The sequence below is a fragment of the Manduca sexta genome, chromosome 15 (assembly GCF_014839805.1).
Source record: "Manduca sexta isolate Smith_Timp_Sample1 chromosome 15, JHU_Msex_v1.0, whole genome shotgun sequence".
In the NCBI taxonomy this organism is placed as follows: domain Eukaryota; kingdom Metazoa; phylum Arthropoda; class Insecta; order Lepidoptera; family Sphingidae; genus Manduca; species Manduca sexta.
This window is the reverse complement of record NC_051129.1, coordinates 1,895,697-1,904,978: the sequence shown is the minus strand read 5'-3', so window position 1 is coordinate 1,904,978 and position 9,282 is coordinate 1,895,697. Positions and strand designations below refer to the sequence as shown.

At 36.0% G+C, this 9,282-nt stretch overlaps 1 non-coding gene across 1 annotated transcript; it reads left to right on the top strand.

The window, feature by feature from the left end:
* The first annotated feature begins 1,071 nt into the window (after positions 1–1,071).
* Positions 1,072–9,282, top strand: LOC115453802. Its single transcript, XR_005112406.1, has 11 exons — positions 1,072–1,213; positions 4,132–4,230; positions 4,649–4,848; positions 5,035–5,185; positions 5,424–5,439; positions 5,620–5,777; positions 6,076–6,199; positions 6,624–6,682; positions 6,717–6,784; positions 7,208–7,356; positions 8,866–9,282. It is a non-coding gene; the product is annotated as a beta-1,3-glucan-binding protein (transcript).

Genomic DNA, 9,282 nt, shown 5'->3' with positions numbered 1-9,282 from the left:
ATCTTAACTGACGCCAATTTTTTTTACACCGGGTTACCTTTTGAAAAATTTCACCCTTCGCCACTGGAGTCTCTAGTGCAAAACTTAAGATTTACCGATAGGATATTAGCAAACGCTCAAAATGAAAACATTTTGGTCTTTTATCATTTAGAGTTAGGATCTGAGGACTTAGCGTAGTTCGTTATTTCGCATTAACATAATAATAGATACCGCCATTTGTACCACCGATGTTTCAATTATTTCCACCGTCTGTATACATATTTGTCTTGTTTCTTATATTTACGGTGTACAATAAAGTTTTTAATAAAAAAATAGATATGTTGGAGATTTTAAGAAAACATTTTTTGTAAGATATAACAGAATTTATTAATATATAACGGCATGTATAAAATCTAAGAGGAAAAAAGATAAGACAAAAAAACCAATGACATTATGACATCTATAAAAAAAAGCAATAAATAAATTGCGTTCTAAAAACGTAGTTCCAATATCTACGTTTATTTATTATATAGCTTTATTGTACACCATATACAAAAAAAAAACACTGTGCTTATATTAAAACAAGAAAAGTGAAAGGAAGTACAATTGGCGGTCTTATCGCTCGAGGCAATCTCTTACAGACAACCATTGGATGGAATAAGAGAGAATGATGAAAAGGGGTAGTCTAGGGCGTACATAATAGCTAATACTACAAATATATGTAAAGAATATAGCACAATATTTACAGACCATACACTTAGAATAGTATAATATAATATTACATACATACTCGTACATACATATTCAAATAATGGAATTATATAGGTAAAAAATATACAAACATACATACATATATATAAATATTTATCAAAAATCGGAAAAAAAAAAACAAAAAACAAAGTAAAGGTAGAAAAAAAAAACTAACAAAGGATAGTATATAAAATATCATATAATAAAATTTCTAACCACTGAGCAGGTGTTCTTTAACCATTTTTAGTGTGTTTAAATAAGATGGGTGATAAATTCTAAAGAGTCCTTTCTCTTGGTGTTCTCCTACGTAGAATATAAAGCTTCAAGCTTCTAGAGCAGCCGCTGCTTCCCGCGTCCCACAGTGTCATGATGGCGGCGCGGGGGTTCGGACGTGTTATCACGATTTGTTTGTGTGTTGCCGTTTGTGTAGAGGGCTATCGGTCCCGTTCCACGTCTTTGACGGACTCTCTTAACATTTTGAGCAGTAAGTAATCTAAGCAGAATATTCGTAATTGATTTAAAGACTAAGTATATTTTCCTATGATGAAATATTGATGCGATCGCTGCAACTTTTAAAATTATCCAACAGACATTAATTTGCTCTTACCTAATTCAATTAATTTTATAATTTAGTGAAGGGCAATGTTACTGTGAAATAAGAAAAGGTTTTCAGCTTTATACATAAATACCACGTCATCCTGTCGAATATGGTGCGGGTCCTATAATCGCTTATAAAGATTACAGTGAAAATGTAAATCAGCTATTCTGAATCTGCGTACGGGCGAGTTTTTGCTAGGGGTTCTTCTGACAATCTTTTATTAAATTGAACCCTAGGATGTGCGCGTTATGAGCATATTTCCGCCGTCGGTAAAATACGGCAATATTTAATAAGCACTTTGAGTCTGGGCTTTTACTAGTATATAATATCAGCCCTGATATATTGTCCTATTGAGGCACGCGCCTCGGCTATCGGCTGTTTTTTTAGCAGCTTTCCCTGTATTCGTCGTCGACTCGAGCCAATCAGTTAAAGTCGATCAAGGCTCAGAAGGCCTCAGGATAAGCAAGTAAATTGCTAAGTGTGCCCACTAAGTAGGTATAGGTACATTCTGTTATATTATTTGTTTATTTAGTTGAAATAAAGCCTTCTTTGTATTTGAGTATGGGGTCATGTATTTGAAATGAGTAATTAATATTGCATAACTTGGTCCCTATTTAAGTTTGCTTTCATTGTATAAAGAGGTTATTACGATATTATGGCGATGTAAAGCTTTTTTAAAATCGTTAGATGTAAATTCAACATTGTTTATTTTTTATTTATTTCTAGCACATTATAAAACATAAAATGAATAAAAAAAAGGAAGCCAATACCTATATTATTGTTTGGCTAGAAGCATCAAATTTTAAAGAAAAAGGTCAAAAAGGAAACGTGAAACAAGGATGCTGAATGATGATCATTGCACATACTTTTGTCAATACTGTTAAAATGAAGCATATTCTTATACATTAAGGAAAACTGATCATTTCGATACATTTTATTAATATTATATATAGAAAGTTGAAAAAATTAAAAATATTGATTCTTGTTCCAATAATTAAACAATATAAATATTGATTTTCTATTCATTTGTATATTCTTTATATGCATAATATAGAAAATAATTTGATTATATTATTATTTCTGAGTAAAATTACTATTACTATGGGCGGCAAAATATTCCCCACGCGCCCACTGACTACAAAAAAAAAACGCGCCCACTAGAGGTAAACAATTTGAATGAATTAGGAAAACTATTAATTAAAATGATTAAGAAGTATTTATTTCAACACTTAAGTAGGTCAATGAGTTTACATTATAATCCGCAGCACCTCAACCCTTTTATAAAAGGACTTTGTGGTGAATATAAAATGGTTAAGTAGGGCTGATGTCAATCATATTAATGTGCAAGAAACGTGATGATAATTACATATAGATCCATCCTTTAAAATATCACATATCTTTAAGCATAGCACATCATTGGCACAGATTTTGAATTACCTGAATAAATAACTGTTTCCATAGTATATTATATGTAGGTACATAAGAAGATTTTATAGCCAGAGATCATCAATCTCACCACCAACTCCTCAAGTAGCATTAAACCATAATCCCAAGAATTATAATTACTTAACTGATAAACAAGAGATATCACACTGTATTCACTTCAATAAGTTTGCAATCTATATTCAACAATAAAGCATGTCACATAGCAAATCTCGTTTTACAACTTCAGATAGGTAGGTATAAGTTTATTAGGTACTAATGTTGTTCTTATTTATGTACTACCTATACCCAATGACGTTGTACAAATACAAACATCTTAGCCTATACCGGCTTAAAAATAATTAATTGTCGATGCATCTTGCCGCCAAAACGGGATGCGTCACGATTCTATAATGAGGAGGCCGGCGGCAGAGGATTATCCGCCATGCGCTATGGTTTGGGGCATCTAGATAATTCCGCCACGGTACCCCTTGCCTGTCGTAAAAAGCGATTAAATGGGGAATAGAGGGAGTCACAGAGCGATCTGTGGGGGCTGCTCACTCACCTACTCCAATTGAGCGACTCTGAGGTGGACGACACTGCGGGTAGTCTGACTCCCGCTCTCATAGACGCTAAAGGCGTCTTTTAAAGTTCGTAGGCATCTTAGCCTCCTCGTTTAGAGAGGTGCCGCAAAGCGACATCGAGCAGGAACGGTTCCACGCAGCTACTTAGTGCAACAAGATATCCTGGGCCGTTCTATATGCGCCAAAAAAGGCCGTCATGGGTTTTTATTAGTATGAAGGTATATTTAGAGTTAGAATAGAGGCTGTAATAGTATATGGATCACATATTTACTCAGTAAAATATATAGCGGGAGTTTTATTTCAGAAAAACTATTTCACGCCGGCGGAGCCTAAAGCAATAGCTATTTAATTATATGGTACGGAGATAGGTAGGGTGTTTATACCATTTTGAGGAGTAGATGCCTCTTCTTATTGTTATTGAAAGTGACGAGTGTGTGATCCAGAGGTCCAGAGACTCGACCCGGCAATCGTCTGATGTTTTAAATTTTTGGGAAGGCACAACATTGCTTTGCCAAGGGTCGCAAGACCAGTGACCCGCTACTGGAGACTGGGCGGCAGATGTAATGCACTTTCTATGCGAAAACTGAAAAAACATCTTTCCTTTCCTAATTCGCATTCATAAGGTATTTTAATTCATCTAATATATAAGATTTCTCAAGGAAAGTGTATATTACTAAAAAAAAGGATTTACTGGAGTAGGCCATAAGTAAATTATATTATTATATATTTTTTATACCCAATGACGTTTTACAAATAAAAACAAATATAATAAATTATATTATTATATTTTTTTTTCAGAGAACACAGGGAACATAAACAACTCCGGCATCGTAAACTCCGGTTTCAACGAATTAGATTTCCGATTTGGTCAGAATGAGGACGACAAGACGAATGACGGTAGGAAGATCTATGAAAATCCGAATAATTAGAGTTAAGAATGATTATCGTTATAGAGCACTATGTCTTTTACAACTATTATTCAAAGAAGAGTTTTATATTACTAATATTTACACAAGTAAAGGCACATAAAATGTATTTATTCTGTATGTTTCTAAGCGACCGGCATCTCCCGCGAATTTTGTTGAATTTATTTACTGGCACGATCAAGTGGTCAAACCTAAAACCTCACAATTCACTGTACAAATATGCTGCAACTAGCCTAATAGAACAATATTTTAATTTATCTTATATATTTCTACGACTTAGTCTGTCGTGGTATCTCTGGACGGTTGCCACAGCTATGCCGGCCGGGTTAATTACTTTTCTATTCCACTTATAGGACCAAATACCAGTAGAACCCAATTCTTCTTTTCAGAACCGGAAGACAAAGCCAATGCGACCGGGCCAAAGCAGGCCGCAGAAGCGAAGTTGACGTTTCCAGGTAACTGCCAACCTTCTCGCACAAAGCTGCGCGACGGCTCTGCGTGCTCCGGGCAGACGCTGTTTGAGGACAACTTCGACAGTCTGAACGAGAGCGTGTGGCAGATTGAGCAATACATACCTAATACTCATCCCGTGAGTTTTCAGTTTATATGCTCCTTGGGGAAGTGGTGACACGAAGTTTGGGGGCAAAATATGAAAAAAAAATGTATAAACTCTTATTTCTTAAATAAAAAAAGTTTACAGGCGATAGTTAGGACCTATAACACTCGTTTGAGATATTATTTCTCAAACTAAATGACAAGGCATATTGTTTTACAGGAGCACCCCTTCGTATCATACCAGCACCTAACTACAGGCCAGACGATCTCAACCGCTGGAGGACATTGATCACTTATGTTGCTATAACTGAATTCTATACTGCTTATAAGTATAGTTATGGAGAAGAATGAAGGTTTAAATTTGCTTACGTGTTCGGATGTTTGAATATTGTTTTGTGTTTATATGTTACTTCGCCGCAGTACTAGATATTGCGATGCTACCTACCCAATCGGTCTCTCGTATATTATAGCAGTGGTGGCCGTCACCAAATCGATCTTCTGGAGGAATTAAATAACAATAACAAATTCCCGGGTCGTAAATCCTTTTATGTAAGTACAAGGTTCCAGGCAGTTGTCCCTACGCACCTCGTCCCCATCCCTCTTTAAAAGTTAATTTAAATATATAGTAGTAGGTAAACATTATAATAATAATTAACATAGAAACAAATAAATCTCTTCGGGTAATACAGACCAGGGCGTAGATTAAAATTTGCCTATCAATGGTCATCTCGGGAAACTAAAAACTAAGACTAAGACACCGGAATTTTTTTGAAGATCATAACAAACGATCCATGGTCTGTTCCAGTTGCACATCAACGGAAAGTCGGTGTGAGATGACGGTGGATGGTGCGGACATCTTGCCGCCAGTGGCGAGCGGCCGCATCACCTCCAAGACCTTCGCGTTCACGTACGGCAAGGTGTACGTGCGAGCCAAACTGCCGCAAGGAGACTGGCTGTATCCAGGTGTGGCTTTAAAGATAATAATTCGTTATAAATGATGTAGACTAACGTAGTTGCACTTACGACTAGTTAAAACAATTACGTAGAATTAAAAAGTTATCTACATAACTATGAATTTTATGTTTAAGTTTAAGATTAAAAGATCTGTAATTCTGTACAATGTACTATCATAATTTTATCAAATTCTTATTACTCTTTCTAAATTCTAATTTAGTAGACCATCTACTGTTGGCCACAGGCCTAATGTACTATTGAGAGGCTTTACGTATGTTTAATAATGCATTATCACCAAATCTTTCAGAAATTCTTCTGGAACCGTTCTTAAAAAGTATGGCTCTCCACATTACTCGTCGGGGATTATAAAGATAGCAACTGCTCGCGGCAATAGACAGCTTTACTACGGACAAGATGATTACAGTAATAAGGTAATAATTGCTAACGAGAATTACATACAGTCCAAACTAAGTAGTATTTGATTAACTAGTATTTGATTCTATATTTTAATCTGTTGATTGACACTACATTTATTAATAACTTAAAATCAAACGTGACTAAGGTAATGGTGATTATAAGCCCAATTAATTTTAAAATCCTTTAAAAATTGAAATACCAAGTTGTCCACTGTCACGAGTAATTTACTAAAGAAAATATTACAGGTATTTACAAAATGGCGGTTCGTTCGAAACGAAACACAAATGCAATTTCGTCTGTTTTAGCAGATGCATAAACCCCTAATAGTAATTTGAAATTTTACTACATTTTTCCATATTATGTTGGGACCTGAGTTATTTTTAGTGACACTATATATTATATCTAAGTGACAATAAACAATTAGTGTTTTTTAACCAGCTGCTATACGGAGGGCCCATAATGGATCTAGACTGTCGAGAAACACTCCTATTATCCAGATGCAAGCTAATGGAAGACTGACACTCCTTTCACCAAGCTAAGAAGCGACGGCTCTGCTTGGGGCGACAACTTCCATGTTTATTCATTAGAGTGGACGCCAGGTAACATACTGAGCTCATTTACTTTAAACTATCTTATGCTCCTACTGAAACTCATGAATTTCTAGATAAAAATTATAATAGTGCCTTGATTACCTACTCTATGAAAACTCCTCTATTGACAGTGCAAGACTTAGAAAGATGAAGTGTAGTGTGTTAGTTAACCATTATTTCTCCGATCAATATTAACTGTTGACACTTCAATACGCAGGTACTCTAATGTCTATGGTCGTTCAATGGTCGAAATTACCCTGTCACATTAAATATATTTGTAACAGATACTACACATATATTACTATTTTTTTCCCTGCTTCTCTATATAATATATTTCCTTGATGCCAAATCTCATGCCTCCGTGACGCAATATGCTTCAAATTGGGTACAAAATTTTTCTTCACGTATTAATATATAAATTTTATTACGCAGAGCATATAGTGCTAGCGGTGGATGATGAGGTATGGGGACGCGTGGAGCCGACGGGGAGCGGCCTTCAAGACCAGTTCCCGTCCTTTGCAAAAGAACTCCCGCGGTCGCAGCTGCGCGCTGGTTCACTCATGGCGCCGTTCGATGATCACGTATGCTTGCTTATATTACTTTCATAAATTAATCGCCCACTTCGTAAGATAACTATAATAATAATATGTTGTGGGCTACAAACAGTTCTGAGTTGATTAGTACTCTACTTGAGGATAGACTCATCGCATATCATAATATCATTAGACAAATGTTAGCTCGATTGTGGGTCGGTATTTGTTGTAGAACCACTTGTTCTAATATAATTTAAAATTAAAAACATAAATGTCTTATGTCAACTCGTGTAAAACAAGTGTAAAAAACATTCACTGAATTTTGAAATTAAACTAATTTTCGGATTCTATCGCGGTGTCAGTATTTTATTTTCTCCCGACGTTTCGAAGACTTTGCAGCCTTCATGGTCACGGGGGACTGAGGTGCTGTTCATCCGTAAAGTCAAAGTTACAATATCTACCTACATTTTACAATTATACAACTTTTTTAAAATTTTAAAATTTTAGCTGTTGGTGGTCCGATCTACGCAGAATGAGCTCACAGTGTCTTGAAGTCTGGCAGCCGGCCACTATATTAGAATATAGGGACCCGCGTAAAAGAACATATAGCTGACGTGAAACACCGACGCTCGACGAAGTCTGCAGTCGCTGAACACTCTGAGGGAGGCGCCAATCATTATCTGCGACCAGACAAGCCACAAATCCTCGCCAAAGAACACTGATTCCTGCCTAGGATGATTCGCGAGGCTATTGAAATTAAAAAACATCCTAATTTCAATAGGGAAGATGGTTGGAAGCTTGCACAAGCCTGGGATCCAGTTCTACATTTAATTAAATCGGAACCCAAAAGACCGGCTGCCAGACTTCAAGACACTGTGAGCTCATTCTGCGTAGATCGGACCACCAACAGCTAAAATTTTAAAATTTAAAAAAAGTTGTATAATTGTAAAATGTAGGTAGATATTGTAACTTTGACTTTACGGATGAACAGCACCTCAATCCCCCCCGTGACCATGAAGGCTGCAAAGTCTTCGAAACGTCGGGAGAAAATAAAATACTGACACCGCGATAGAATCCGAAAATTAGTTTAATTTCAATGTCTAACATTCGCGTAAACATAAGAAATCATTATTCTCTGAATTTATCCGTATTTTTCATTTCACGTATAGTATTTCATTATTTTTACTACAGTATTTCTCCCTTTCTTTTTCGGATAGACGTCATATAAGTAGCTTATAAAAGACTAGTATGTCAGCTAAATTAAGAGTAAATACCTCGCCAGCGAGGTTCGTGACATGCATTCCAATCTTATTATCACTGAAAAAATTATGTCACTTTATCTTTATTTTATCTATAACTCCCTGTCGTTATTTCTCATCTCCCAATAACTATCGTTTAATACATGCCAAATTCCATCCAAATTCAATCACCGGTTTATACGTTTACCTACTTTGAACTAGATTAGACTAACTCATTTATAATTACAATATTATTCGGAAAAAGTTAGGATAGATAGGCGATTACTATATTAATATATCATAATAAACTGTATTTCAGTTCTACCTAACCCTGGGCGTGGCGGCAGGGGCATCACAGAGTTCCCCGACGACTCGATCACAAGCAACAACAAACGAAAGCCGTGGCGCGACGGTGGTCGCAAAGCCATGCTCAACTTCTGGCAGGACACCAACTCCTGGCTGTCCACCTGGAAACTACCCCGACTCGAAATTGACTATGTCAAAGTAGTCGCGCTGTAATATAGGACATTTGGAAACGCTTTTGTTTTCTTTGGAGCCGAATTTAATTGTGAAAATTGTCTTAACTTTGTTCAGAGGCTTATTGCCTTCATGTCATAAATTAAATATCCCAAACACGTTGGAAGTATTACGCAGTATGGTATATTATTCACAAATATCTCATCATTATTGTATAACACGTTAAGAATACGAAAATAAACAGTTTTTAATAATCAGA